Source organism: Pinus tabuliformis, chromosome 3_2 (assembly GCF_031772625.1).
Source record: "Pinus tabuliformis cultivar Carrire ecotype Pingquan chromosome 3_2, CPIR1, whole genome shotgun sequence".
NCBI classification, from domain to species: Eukaryota; Viridiplantae; Streptophyta; class Pinopsida; order Pinales; family Pinaceae; genus Pinus; species Pinus tabuliformis.
Window position 1 is genome coordinate 1,132,622,124 of NC_142302.1, and position 7,654 is coordinate 1,132,629,777.

Consider the following 7,654-nt stretch of genomic DNA (forward strand, 5'->3'; position numbering starts at 1 on the left):
ACTCTCTTTTTTGCTGTTAATAACATTATTAGGGTGTGTGTTCAAAGTTTCAAACTAGTTGAAAGGTTGCTGCATATGATGACTTCTACAAAAATTAGACCATGTTGAATCCTTCCATCATGTGCAACTGCTTTTTCTGCAAACTTGTTTCATCCAGTTTGCAAAAAAGAGTTTCAGGATCTGTACTCCATGGGGTAATATAATTAATTTTGAAAGGTGTGGATGTGTGTAGTTTTTTGTGAGCTTCCGCCTTCCTCTCAAATGGAGAACTCTAGTCTACCATAAATTCTATTATAGAACAGAATGTGTAGTTTTATATTTATTTATAAAATGTATAATTTTAATATTTTAATTCATGAAATGTATATTTTACAATTTTGATGGATTAGGTTTAATGTTTGGAGTGTTGTGAATTATAAGTGGATCGAGATTATTCAAGTTTTTGGGTTGGCTATTTTTATGAATATCTCTATGTGTCGCTCGTCATCTTTGTTCGGTGTCTTTTTTGCCGGGTTAAGGATGAAAATTTTCGAAGATTATTAAGTTTCATTTGTTTTCTTTGTTGGGTTTTAGGTCAAAGGATTTCTTTGAGAGGTACGTATTCATTAAATTACACATTTACTTGATTCAGTTATATTCATTAAATTATATTAACATCATTTAGTTATATTATATTCATTAATTCATATAACCCCGATTGTGGGAAATACAACTTACCACGTGGTTATCCTTGTCATTGCCATGCCATAAGTCAGCCGCTGACCCAACCCTACCTTAATTAAGCGATCGGCCTAATTAAGCATCAACATCTTCGTTAGCACTTTTGTCAACACTTGTACCTTGGTCTGTTCGATCAGGTGAGGCACTTTCAACCGTTTATTTGAAGTGTGTTTTCTGTTGCTGATTTTTAGGCCGATAGGTTTTGATATTTGGCTATTGCGCTGCATGCATGCCCTTACTTCAAACGCAAGTACCGTTGGAAAATCCCTAAAAAGAAGAGAGATCGTCGAATGATCACGAGAATTGGTATGATTTAGCTGGTTTAGCGAAGAATGGAGGCTATAAAGCTTGGAAACGAAACAAAATTTTAGAAGGTTAATGAGAAAAAAATAATAATAGTTGTTCCTTTAAAGGAGAAAATCTGTAAAGATGCTAGGCTATGCATGAGCGATAGAGTGAAGAGCAACAACGGCAGCGGCACATGTTCCTTGTCCCAAGCAATGTTTTACAACTCGGACTCGGACTCGGACTCGGCCGAGGATCGACTCGGACTCGGACTCGGACTCGGTAATGACTCGGCGGGCTCGATTTCAATGACTCGGTCGTTGTAAAAAATACATTAAATATTTTTTTTTTTTAAAAAAAACATAATTTTACATATTTTAAACATAATTTTAAAGATTTTCATTCAAGTTTCCAAACACACAACATTATAATATACATGGAAGACAACATATGATCAAAGTAGGCTCATGAACCAATCCATTATATCAAAATGGTACCCAATGGCAATAGTAATCCTCTAGGGCTGCAATCCTCTAGGACTACAATCCTCTAGGGCTGCAACCCTCTGCTTCAAGATGGTTTTAGTGCTGCTTCAGGACTTCCAATATCTTCTTCAACAAGTCCTGAAAATAAATCCAAGTTCTGCTTCAAGCCTTCAACAAATGCCTCAAATAGTCTACAAAATGCTTCAGGGGCTAGTTCATCAAGGTCTTCTATATATCTCCAGGACTCTTCATGTCTGCACAAACAATCTTCTTTAAAGCTACTTCATCAGGGCTTCAACAATGCCGCTCCGAAGGTGTCTTCAATAGCCTGTACAACAGGTTTTCTTCAAGCTGCTTCCATAAGTCATCAAGAGGTCTTCAACAGTTCTATGGGAATATTTCAAATGTTCCAAGGAATGTCTTTAACAATCTTCAACAAGTGTCTCAGATCTACTTCCAATGCTCTGTTATACCTTCAACAGGATTCAAAAGTTTTGCTCCAAAGATACAGTATACACCAGATTTGCTACTTAATCTGCTTCAATTAGAGTTGCAGGTCTTAAGTCTGCTCCAACACTGCACAAAAGCAACTCTTCAACGATGGCTTCAAGGTCTGCACAATAAGCACTTTACAAGCTGCTCAATAGCACTTCAGAAGTGTCTCCAACAATAGGTGCGATGCACAAAAGCAACTCTTCAATGATGGCTTCAAAAACTGCCCAATAGGATTTTTACAAGTTGCTCAACAGACTTCAAGTAGTATCTCCAACAACAGGTGCGAATGTCATACGTTCCTCAAACCACAGTTCTGAATTTTAAGTCATAGAGCCGATTTGAAAGCACAGGTACGAACTCAGAGAAGATCTGTTACAGGAGGCAAGATTGCAGACCACTGTTTGGCCGAGTCAATACGGACCCGGCCGGGTTGACCGAGTCAGCTATGACTCGGCCGAGTCATTGGATGACTCGGCCGAGTCATAGCTGACTCGGTCAGCCGAGCCGGGTCATGGGCCGGGTCATTGAGCTGGCTATTGAAACGGTCCGAAACGGCCGTTTCGGTTTCAACTCGGCCGTTTCGTAAAACACTGGTCCCAAGTCATGGTATAGTTGGCGATTCTTCCAGTGTTAAGTTTTTCTCTAAGGTAATCTTATGCTCTAACTTTATGATCTAACCGACCTTTTGTATTTTAATTGCGTGAATTGATTTGAAAATAAATCAAACTTATAAAACAGATTACAGGGGTTGCATCTTCAATAATAAGAACAAGTTTATTGTGTAGAAATGGAGGGTATATGCTTTTATACCGGAGTTTTTGTTATATTATTTATATATAGGTGTTAGATCAGGTATCTTAGAGCGACGCTTTGTTTTTTTCCCTCTAGATTCGTTTTTGTTAGGTTTCAGAAGGAGCTTTCCTTGAAAACCTAATCTTCTTTGCCAGTCAATGCCAGCGGATTTTTCTGTGTTTCGGGAAGAAAGATTTTCGCGGATCAAAGTAGTATCTCATGGATTCGCAATTTAAGATCTTCTAGTCTATGGGGTGGTGGTATAATGTCAATCCAAGTTCAAATTCCACTGGTACAAAAGTTGCATCCAAGATCAGTTGAAAGTCATGGCGACCTTGACATGTAAAGATGCAGCGCATCAAATCGGAAGCGGTTCTTTTTGCAGGCAGGGCTCAACTATTTGTTTCTAAAAATAACGTGTTATAATGGATTCATCGGTCGGTTCAGGGGGATTTCTATGTAGGTTGATTGTTTGGTGGGTGGTGCTGGGTTATTGGTCAACAAGGAGACATATGTTGTGTTGTGGGTGGAGGGATAGCAAGGAGACATATGTTGTGTTGTGGGTGGAGGGATATCTCTGAGCGCCTAATGTTTGGATAGGATTGACAGAATAGGAATAAATTAGAAGGATGATGAATTTGCTATTGGGTAGTTATAGGAGGGCGAGAAAATGGCCCTATTATGTCGACATTTTTAGCTAGAAATTGAGAGTTGAAGATTAAGGATGATTTGTGTAACAAATTCCGTGTTAATGAATGCCTGGTATTACCCACAAAGCAAGTTGACTCTTGATTGATATCAATCACCGTGTTGTATGGAATTTCTGGTTTGTGCTTGATTTATGGAACTTTTCTTTTGTAGAGATATACATTTGATCAGCCTCTTTTTCTGTGGTGTTGTGCCATCTGTTCATCATATTTGGGTTTCTTTGCACACTAGATTTATCCAATATTCTGTATCTGGCAGTTGGCGACATACTTTTAGAGTATTGCCATATGAATTAGGTTATCTTTCGCACTCCCGATGTATGTAGTGAGTTTGAGGGTCCATGTTTCTAGATGGGGTTTTGTTGCGCTTTGGTAATAGCCTCTAATAATACTTCTTCTGGTGCTATCAGGAATGCCTGATTACATATTTGTACGACTTAAACTGCTCTAAAGTGATTCAAGATTACTGTGAAGCCTTGGAAGTATTCCGAGAGTCTACTTTAAAAAGGTCTGAATACAAAATTCTGAAACGCTGATATGCTTTGATACTGCATTTGGTGAGAGACACTACACAAATAGCAGATATATTATTTGAGATAATTTTTATTAATGTTCAGCAAATGATCAAAAACTCATTGGAATGAAAAGAGTACATGCAGTGTAGGTATAGTGTGGGAGTGTGAAGGGCCTGAAGGTCCTAGATCAATACTGAAACTGTAAAAAGTCAAACAACTATGTGGGAAGTAATGATGAAATATGTGGGAATCCTGGAATCAGTCTTTAATCCTACAAGAAAATCTAATAGAAATTCTCTACCTCGATATCTAAGGAGCCACTCTATAGAAGATATCTCTTTTACTATTGATGAGCTTAGTAGATGATTGGTTATCACACGGTGGTAGAGTTAGAGCTTTAGACATAGGTCAAAGTTTGTTTTATATAATTATGGATTTTCTTGTATGTGAAAACTTGTATTTCTCCTTTATTGGGAAAATTGAGAAAACAGAAAGATTGACTAATATTTATTAGTGTTGTAGCTTCTCTTCATTTGCATGTTATTTCATTTGCCTGATGTCGTTCATGATGTGGACAATTAGATATCTTTCTGTATATTGGTATCAATAAATGTAAATAAATATCTGTAAACATATTTCTCTCCATTTGCATTTACAATTTAATTGACATTCATGACGTGGACAATTAGATATCTTTTCTATATAATGATGTAAATAAATGTAATTAGGCCGATAGGCCTTCCTTTGAAAGAGACTTTCGTCGTCCTTTTGTTTCTAACGTTGACACCTGGCGTCCACATTAGGGGGCATTCATCATGGTCTCCTTCAATTACTCGTCATGGTCTTCATCCTTCAGACGAAATGGTAGGCATTTTTGTTATGCTTTTCGTCCTTCAGCGAAATGGTAGGCATTTCTGTTATGGTCTTCATCCTTCAGGCGAAATGGTAGGCATTTTTGTTATGGGTGCCAACAACCGATGGATGTCTTCCACTTGATGCCTTCCTCTCAATGCAGAGATGGTACACTGCCCTTCTCTCTCAAAAGCCAAGCACTTCAACTGTGGAGATCGTCAAAGACGCACAACCTTATAGTGCACCTTTCAAGCAGATCCCTACACCTCTCCCCAACTCCGAAACACGCCTCTCATTTCTCCCTTGGCTGTTGGCGCTCCGCAACCTCGATTTTCTGGTGCTCGAGGTGAAACCTACACTAGCACACCACAGGTATCTTTTTCCTCCACGGACTTAGAAGCCGTTGCAAACCCTATTTCAGTGTTACAAATCCTCTCTCTGAGGTTTTCACCAGGAATTTTGTTTATTTGTCTTGGATAAATCTTTCCCAATTTCACTTGAATCTTAGGTTCATTCAACAAAAGCGTAAGGTCTTCCTGGAAAGTTTTTCAACATTATCACCCACTACACGCCAACCTTCGTAGGTAAGGCTCTTGTTGAATATATGATGTTTCTGTTATCATAGGTCTTTTGTTTTGCATGCTCATCATCATGTACAACTTCCTTTTCCCCTTCTTTGCAGGGGAAAGCTACAGGTCTATACTGTCGATGGCTTCCACAATGCAACCGTGGCGGCAACAATTTCTCCTTACCCCAGAAGTGAACCAGGTCATTCTTGTGGCTATGTTTCCTCTAAGCTTACTTAATATTAAATTATGTTATGGTTGTTCGAGAAGAGCGACTTTTCTCTGTCGACTTGAGGGTTTTAAAATTATTATGGATGCTTAGCGTTTTGGCTCTGGCCGGAACCAAACTCAGTTGTTTTGTTTTCGTTTTTGTTAAGATCCATTTATTTAATTCATGGAATTACAGTGTTTAAATTTCTCTTCATAATTTACAGTGGTTATATTCTCCACTGAGTTTTGTATTGCCGAGAATGTAATTAGTAAATAGGTTGGGCGTTATCCTTTTCCTGTACTGTTGGTTTAACAGGTTACTTGTAGTATACATATATGCATTTTGGTATTTTATGGCTAAATTAAATCTTGCATGTTGGGCATGCCATTCCTCTTGTTTATATGGTAGTAAGTTCACTGTTTATTGTAGTTCCGACTCAAGGCGAAAACTATATTGCTTATATTCTGTTTATCTTAAGATAGATAATTGTTATTTAATATTTCCAGTATAGTGATTACAGTACAATATGTGTGCCTCTTTGTAAAACCCCTCCTAATTTCCTGTATATACTCCGAAGTTTCTTTTTTGAATAAGTTTGAGGTCAATGGACAGTATCCGCTCTGTTCAATTTGTCAACGAACTTGCTCTCATTTACTGTCTAAGTCAAGTATTTGCAGCTGTGTTGATTTCTATTTGACACTCTGTATTGCCTTCACCATTACTTTTTGAAACCTTAATAGTGCGGTTTGCTTTATTTATATAAACAAGTCCTGTACAGGGTCATTACAGGTATTCCTTCCATTTCTTTAGAGAATAAACATTTCTACGTATATGGCCTATACAATTTCTTCCACTCCTCCCCATTCTCCAAACAAAATGCCGTCTTTCTCTAGTGATTAAATGTTTTTTTACAAAGTGATAGGGGCTGACATACATCCTTTGATGTATTCTGAAGAATGGAATGCATCCCCACCTTGTACACTTGATTTGAGTTCCCATTACCCCATCTCCCAGTAGACTGTCTGATAAATCTAGCCATTCTTCTCCTGCACTAAATTTGTAGCTTTTCCCCATAAGTTTTCATGGCCCCCATCCCATAATATGCAATCTCACAGGCTAGCTATTCATGCTATCTTGGAAAAACATCTCTATCTTTCTCGCAACCCTTGATACAAATCCAAGTCAAGAATACCTGGAATTGGAGATTACAGGCCTCAGTCACTTTGGAAAAGGATTTTCAGTGGTTTGACTTGCATTTGTAGTTATTTATTTTCTACAGATTTGCATGTCAAAGTCTAGATTCAACTGAAGTAATTCTAGGAATCTGTTTTCTTAGAAGAAACATCTTCAATGAAGCTTCGTAATAGTTCAAATTCTCCTGTGAGAAAGAACTCCATAAGGTTTCTGTAATATCTTGAATTCTGTGAGACTCTGTTTTATGTTGAACTCTCTGGGACTCTGTTTTTGGTTGTTTGACTTACAGTTGTATCTATTTATTTTCTATAAATTTTCTTGTCAAAATCTTGATTCAACTGAAGTAATTCTAGCTTCTTTCTTCCCGGGAGAAACATCTTCATTGAAGCTTTGGAACAGTTCAGAATTCCTGTGAGCAAGAACTCCATAAGATTCCTGTAATAGGTGGACTGAACTGTTTGTTCTTATTGCAGTTTCCTGTGGGACGGATCCACCGTCTGTTAAAGTCTCGAGTATCTGCAAATGGAAAGGTGGAGCAACTACAGCTGTTTATTCTGCAGCCATTCTGGAGTATCTCACTGCAGAGGTTTTAGAACTTGCAGGAAATGACAGTAAAGATCTCAATGTTAAATGTATCACCCCAAGGCATTTGCAGCTCGCTATTAAAGGAGACGAAGAACTTGATACTTTGATCAAATGTACCATAGCAGTTGGAGGTGTACATCCCTCACATCCACAAGTCACTTATTAACAAATCCACAAAAAAGATTAGTTTCTTTGTTGGGATTGTGTCCAAGCGTTTATTTATTGTAGGATGTGGGCTGAAATGTTT